Source organism: Chrysochloris asiatica, unplaced genomic scaffold, assembly GCF_000296735.1.
Source record: "Chrysochloris asiatica unplaced genomic scaffold, ChrAsi1.0 scaffold00051, whole genome shotgun sequence".
Lineage (NCBI taxonomy): Eukaryota > Metazoa > Chordata > Mammalia > Afrosoricida > Chrysochloridae > Chrysochloris > Chrysochloris asiatica.
Window position 1 is genome coordinate 13102333 of NW_006408569.1, and position 7934 is coordinate 13110266.

Sequence of the window (7934 nt, forward strand, 5' to 3'; positions counted from 1 at the left end):
CACATCAGAGAGCAGACAGATGCCTGCCCTGATGGAGCTTACAGTCTAGTGTTTATACCACTTCACCAACACACTGTAACCCTGGGCACCTCTCTGTGCCTCAGGTGCCCAATGAGGTAATGAGCAGGCCTGACACAGATATGGATGGGTAACATACTTGGTGTCCTCTAGATGCCAAACAGGTCCCCCACTCCACCCCATCCCCAGACAGTAGATAGGGCTGGAAGCTGATTTTTAATAAGAAAGCACATTGCAGATAGGTCAGAGGGGTTGGAGCTGGATTGTGTGATATGCAGCGGCAGTAGAAGTGGGAAAGGCCAGGGTGACTACACAAATGGTTGCTGCTGCTGTTGCTGCTTGGTGGCGGCTTTGTTGGCAAGGTCCTTTGGTCTTTTCTGTAGCTGCAGTGCCATCTCCTTTGCCCATTCCTTGGCTTCCTTGGCAGTTTCAGCAAGTGTTTTGGTAGGGTTATCACCTTGTAGTTTGGCCAAGATATAATCAAAACTCTTCATAGGCTTGGTCACATTGCTTTTAAGCTGGACCAGACCAAATTCCTGGACCTCTCTGGAGACGTCAAATAAGCTTGAGGAAATCCAGGCTTCCCAGCAGATTTTGGTTCAGCCCCTGTTATCAGAGTTCACACAGTAACCACAGTGTTTCTCCATCACCATCAGCGTGGTGGTTGATGTTCCAGGAGAAGGTGGTCATAGTCTGATTCTGTGGGTCCACAATAGTGTCCTCCAGGATGTACATCGAGTGAGCAACATTTGCAGAAACTAGTCACTCAGCCCAGAGGGGCATCCTGTTAGTCTTGGTCAGGAGTCATCTCCTGGTGTACTATGTCCTCGGTCAAGACATGCTTGCTGTAAGTATTTGGATAATGCTGCCAGAACTCTGGAGCATGCTCTGGCATGCTTCACCTACCTGAGCGGGCTCAACACTGGCACAGCATTAGGAGTGCAGAGCTGGGAGCATGCGTAGATCCGTCCAAGGCTCTGCGCACGCCCTCCATGCTTGGAACTCGGTGACTGCCCCACCCGTCACCACTGCCATGCGCACAAATAAACTCTTACTAAAAGTATTTCAAAAAAGGCTACATCAGTACATTGACAGGGATCTGCAAAAGGTTCAAGGCAAATTCAGACGAGGAGGTGGGACGAAGAATATCATTGCTAATGTCAGATGGATCTTGACTGAAAGCAGAGAATAACAAAAAGATGTTTGCTTGTGCTTTATTGACTATGCAAAGGCTTTGACTGCGTAGATTATGACAAGCTATAGACTATATTGCGGCGAATGAGTATTTGGAATAATGAATTGTGTGCATGAAGAACCTGTACCTAGACCAATAGGAAGTCATTCAAACATAACAAGGGGAAACTGAAAGGTTTAAAATCAGGAAAGGTGTGCCATTGTGCTATTCTCTCACCATACTTATTCCATCTGTATGCTGAACAAATAATCCAAGAAGCTGGGTGACATGAAGAAGAACCTGGCATCAGGATTGGAAGAAGACTCATTAACAACCTGTGTTATGCAGATGATACAACCTTGCTTGCTGAAAGTGAAGAGTGTTTAAAATATTTACTGATGAAGATCAAAGACCACAGCCTTTAGTATGCATTGCACATCAACGTAAAGAAAGAAAAAAAAAATCCTCATCACTGACCAACATATAGCATCAATAAGTAACATGGAGAAAAGATTGAAGTTTTCAAAGACTTCATTTTGTTTGGATCCACTATGAACACCCATGGAAGCAGCAGTCAAGAAATCAAACATTGTTTTGCCCTAGGCAAAGCTACTGCACAGACCTCTTGTGTTCAAGAGCAGAGACCTAAGGGACATCTGAACTAATCCATGGTATTTTCAATAGCTTCATATGTATGTGAATATTAGACAATGAATAAGGAAGACCATAGGACAATTTGATGCATTTAAATTATGGTCTTGGAGAAGAATACGAAAAGTATCATGGATTGCTAAAAGAATAAACACATCTGCATTGGAAGAAGCACAACCAGAATGCTCCTTAGAAGCCAGGATGGCCAGACTTCATCTCTCATACTTCTGACATATTATCAGGAGGGACCAGCCCCTTGAGAAAGAGATCATGCTAGGTAAAGTGGAGGCCAGTGAAAAGAGGAAGAGCCCCAACAAGGTGGCAGCAGCAATGGGCTTAAGCTTAACAATTGTTATGAGGATGGCACAGGATTGGGCACTCAATGATACCCAACAACAACCTGAGTCAGAACGGACTCACTAGCAGTGAATTTGGTTTTGCAGTTGTCATGGCTTCAGTATGGAATGCCCATCTCTCATTTCTCTTCTTATCAAGGAAAGCGTTCTTCCCAGCTCAATCTAAATTTCACCTACTTTGCCAAACTTTCCCCATCCATTTGGTATTACTCATTCTTCCCTATGTATGGAAGAATGTAACCCTGGAGAAAACAGTCCTGATTTTAAACCATTCAGTGTTCCCTTGTTCTGTTCGAACAACTGCCTCTTGTTCTAAGTACAGATTCCTCATGAGCACAAGTAAGTGTTCTGCAATACCCATTCTTCACAATGTTATCCACAGCTTATCATGAGCCACAATGTAGAAAGTCTTTGCATAGTCAGGTGGATCTATGTTAGGCCAAGATCTAGCTGACATTAGCAATGATATCTATTGTTCCACATTCTCGTCTATATCTGGCTTGGACCGCTGGCATTTTCCTGTTGAATTACTGTTGCAGCCATTTAAAAATTTGCTTTAGCAGTATTTTACTTGCATATGATATTAATTATATTGTCTGATGATTTCAACATTCTGTTGGGTTACCTCTCTATGGAATGGGCACAATTATGAATCTCTCGCAATCACTTGGCCAGGTAGCTGCCTTCCAAATTTCCTGGTATACATGAGTGAGTACCTCCAATGCTGTATCAGTTTGTTGAAAGATTTCAATTTGTATTCCATCAGTTCCTGGAGTCTTGTTCTTCTTCAATGCCTTCAGTGCAGTATGTACTTCTTCCTTCATTATCTGGCTCTTGATCATATACTACCTCTTGAAATGGTTTAATATCATCCATTTCTTTTTGGTACAGTACTCTGTGTATTCCTTCCATCTTCTTTTGATGCTTCTTGCATCAGTCAATATTTTGCCAATAGAATTATTCAGTGTTGCAAGTCGAGACTTGAATTTTTTTCATCAGTTATTCCAGCTTGAGAAATATCTAGCCTGTTCTTCAATCTGTGTGCTAAGCAAATAGTCAGAGAAGCTGGATATATGAAGAAGACAGTGGCATAGAAATTGGGGGAAGACTCATTAACAACCTGTGATATGCAGATGATACAACCTTGCTTGCTAAAAGTGAAGAGGACTTAAGATACTTGCTAATGAAGATCAAAGACCACAGCCTTCAATATGGGTTGCACTTCAATGTAAAGAAAACAAAAATCCTCACCACTGGACCAATAAATAACATCATGATAAATGAAGAAAATAGTGAAGCTCTGAAAGACTTTGTTTTGCTTGGATTCACTATCAACACTCAAGGAAACAGCAGTTAAGAAACCAGACTTTGCATTGCATTAGGCAAATCTGTGGCACAAGACTTCTTTAAAGTGTTCAAGAGCAAAGTTATCAGTCTGAGGACTAAGGTGTGTCTGACCCAAGCCATGGTATTTTCAGTAGCCTTATATGCTTGTGAAAATTAAACAATGAATATGAAGACCATGAACTCATTGATGTATGTGAATTATGGTATTGGAGAAAAGTATTAAAATACCCTGGATTGCCAGAAGAACAAACACATCTGTGTTGAAACAAGTACAGCCAGAAGGCCTCTTAGAAGCCAGTATGGTGAGACTTCTTCTCACATACTTTGGACATATTATAAGGAGGGACCAGGCCCCTGGAAAAGGATGTCATGCTTGGTAAAGTAGATAGTCAGCACAAAAGAGAACGATCTCTTACAAGATGGATTGGCACAGTGGCAGCAGCAATGAGCTCAAATGTAACAACAGTTGTGAGGATGATGCAGGACCAGACAGTGTTTTGTTCTATTGTGCAGAGTATTTTTGAGTTGGAATTGACTCGATGGCACCTAACAACAACAACAGTAACAACATTCTTCTCTCTGAAATCTATGTCAAATGTTTATACCTATAACACTAAGGAGCCCTGGTATCGTAGTGGTTAAAAGTTGGGCTTTTAAACACAAGATCAGCAGTTCAAATCAACCAGCTGCTCTGTAGGAGACAGATGAGGCTGTACAGGGTAGCTATAAGTCTGAAGCAACTCAACAGAACACAACCACCACCACATTATAAAACTAAGGAGTCCTGGTGATGCCATGACTTAGGAGTTGGACTGCTAACTACAAAAACTGCAGTTCAAACCCACCAGCCACCCCAGGATAGAAAGATGACACTGTCTGTTCTTGTAACCATTTGTTGTTGTTAAGTGCTGTTGAGTCATCTGGTGAGTTTGAACCGCCGACCTTGTGGTTCAAACTGCCCTTGGAGTCCAGTGCTTTATTCCACAGTGCCACACCAACACTCCATCTTCAGAGTTCCTATAAAGTGGCACTATGTTTGGAATTGATTGAGTGACAATGGATTTGTTTTTTAATTTCATATTATAAAACTTATTTCAATGTAGCTTATTCCACCTTGTCTTATACTTAGTTCTTTATGCATGTATTTCCTTCCCCGCAACATAAAGCAGAGACCATACTTCATATATGCACTCATCGTTTTCAGTATTTAAATCATCATAAATGTTTGTTGAATGAATGCCTGTCAGTGCTTCTAGCAACTATCCTATTGCCCAACCCCCATTTCACCTGAATGTTAGTGTCCAGAGCCTATAGATAACATTCATTTTCACTTTGAACAATTAGTTAAATATGAGTTGTAATGTTTCTAGACTAAGTGTCTTGAGAGATCTGACCTTGCATTTTGTCTCCGTATCTCTCATACTGTGTCTGGCACACAATGTTGTTCTTGTTATTAGATGACACTATGCACAACAGAATGAAACACTGCCCAGTCCTGTAGAATCCTCACAATTGTTGTTATATTTGAGCCCATTGTTGCAGACCAGTGTCAATATATCTCATAGAGAGTCTTTCTCTTTTCTGTTGACACATCACTTTGCAAGCATGATGTCCTTCTTCAGGGATTGTGTATATATATATATATATATAACAACATGCTTCTATGGAGCAACCCTGCCTATTTCTTCCAGAATGGATTTTGCTCATTCTTCTGGCAGAGCCAATTTCAAATTTTAAATAAATTCATCTACAGTCTTTCTTAGTCCTTATCTACCATTCACATGCATATAAAGCGAGAAAGGTAACATGGCTTAGGTCAGGCAAAACTTAGTTCTCAAACTGAAATCTTTGCTCTCTATTAACACTTTAATGAGGTCTTTTGCAGCACATATGCGTAATGTAAACACATCCTTTGATTTCTTGACTGTTGCTTCTATAAGCTTTGTTTGTGGATTCAAATAAAATGAAACCTTTGATAACATTAATCTTTACTCCATCTACCATGATGTTATTTATTGGTCCTACTGTGAGGATTTTTGTTTTATTGACATTGAAGTGAAATCCATACTGAAGGCTGTAGTCTTTGATCTTCCTCAGTAAGTATTTCAAGTCATCTTCGACTTTAGCATACAAGGTTGTTTCATCTACATATCGCAGATTGTTGAGTCTTCCTTCAGTCCTGATGCTACATTCTTCTTCAAATGATCCAGTTTCTCTGATTATTTTCTCAGCATACAGATTGAATAAATATGGTGAAATGATACAACCGTACCACACACCAGTATACCCTTGCTCTGTCTAATGACTGCCTGTTGGCTACATACCGGCTTCTCATGAGCACAATCAAGTGTTCAGAAGCCCTCTTCTGAATCTGGCTTGAGTTTCTGGCAGCTGTACTGCTGCAACCATTTTTTCAAAGAATTATCTTCAGCAGGTCGTACTAAGGTGGCTTGTGTGTGGCTGTGATGCTGGAATATATGCCACTGGTATTTTAAATACCAACAAGGTCACCCATATATAAACTAGGAAAAAGCAGAGGCAGATCACTTCTGAAAGGTTAGTCACTGAAAACCTTCAGAATACCAGCCAAACATTGTCTACTATAGTGCCATAAGATGAGCCCCTCAGGTTGGAAAACACTCAAAACATGACTCTGAAAGAGGTATCTTATCAAAAGAGTTGACTTTTATGACGTGGATACTGCAACACTTTCAGGACCTTCATTTGGTGATGGGAAACGACTCAAAATGAAAAGAAACTGAAATAAAATCCATCAATGATCAGCACATAGAGTTTATTAAATGTGAATCTAGGGAAATTGGAAGTCATTAATATTGAAATGGAACATATAAAGATCAATATCCTAAGCATTAGTGAACTGAAATGGACTGGTATTGGTTATTTTGCAGGGGACAATCTTATGCTTTATTATGCTGGGGTCAACAAATTGAAGACGAATGGCATCCCATTCATCAACAAAAAGAACATTTCCACATCTGTCTTGAAATATAATGCTGTCTGTGATAGGATAATAGCCATTTGCCTACAAATATTACTGTCATTCAAATTTACATGGTTAGGTGACATACAGTCAGTGCCAATTCATAATGACCCTAAGCATAGCAGAACAAAACACTCCATTACCCTATGCCATCCTCACAATTGTTATGTTTGAGCCAGTTGTTGCTTCCACTGTGTCAGTCAATTCATTGAGGTCTTTTTTCATTGACTCTCCATTTTTTCAAGCATGATGTCTGTCCTTCTCCAGGGACTGTTCCTTCCTGAATACATGTCTGTAATAATTAGGGTTCTGTGTCAACTTGGCTAGGTCAGGATTTCCAGTGGTTTAGTAATCGAGATGTGCTTATTCTCATGGTGATGAAACCTAATACAAGCATAGTTAACTGTATTATGATTGGCTATGAGTAGCCAATCAATTTAAAGGATGTTTCCTTGGAGTTGTAGCTTGTTCTCAATATAATGGACATTTGGGAAAGGCTCTCTCTCTTCTACTGAAAACTCAGGATTCTACAATTGTCATCCATTTCCATGATAATAAACTTCTCTTTATATATATAGATATATATGTTTCACTGGTTTTGTTCTCCAGAAAATCCAGCCTAAGACATGTGGTATCAAGAGAGTGGGGTTCTAGAGAAACAAAATACAAAATAACAAGGATGAGTTCTCTAAATTGGAACTCAAGTCTGACTCTTTTTTTTTTAAGTTTTTATTGTGAATTATGTGGGTTTACATGGGAGAACATCAGTTTTACATTCATCCTATCATATTTTGTTTCATTGCAATGATTACAATCCCATCCATGCATCATCAAATAACTAACCGATGCAACCCACAGGCTCCCCATCCCGCCTCCCCCCCAGCTGTCAGCACAAAGCCCCTCTCCCTCCCTGAGTCCTGTGTCCCCAGCCACTACATCTGTCCACGTCATCATCTCTGTCTCCATGCCTGGTGTCACTGCCTCTCTGGGTAGGTTCATGCTCTCCACTCTTATCACTTGATGGTTCCAGGGACCTCCGTTCCTGGGCTGCAAAATCAATCACTCCCCTCCTTTTGTCAAAAAACATCTACCTCTACAATTTCGACCCTCACAGTCAGTCCTGATGACAATTATTCACTATTGTACCACAAAAGTCTTACCCCCATTTCCTTTCGCCAGCCCGGTCCCAACAGATTGGAAATCATTCAGTGGAGGTTATACCCACCCCTGCCTTGTCTGGATCTAGGCTCCTTCTTGAAAACTTGTAAGCCAGTCACTTCTTGTCTTTATTGTTGTTGTTATGTGCCGTGGAGTCGGTTCCAACTCATAGTGACCCTGTACAGGGTTTCCGAGGCTGTAAATCTTTATGGGAGCAGAAAGCCTCATC

General features: G+C 40.6%; 1 pseudogene; it reads right to left on the reverse strand.

The window, feature by feature from the left end:
* Positions 1-326: 326 nt before the first annotated feature.
* Positions 327-913, reverse strand: LOC102822311 (annotated as a pseudogene).
* Between the last annotated feature and the right edge of the window lie 7021 nt (positions 914-7934).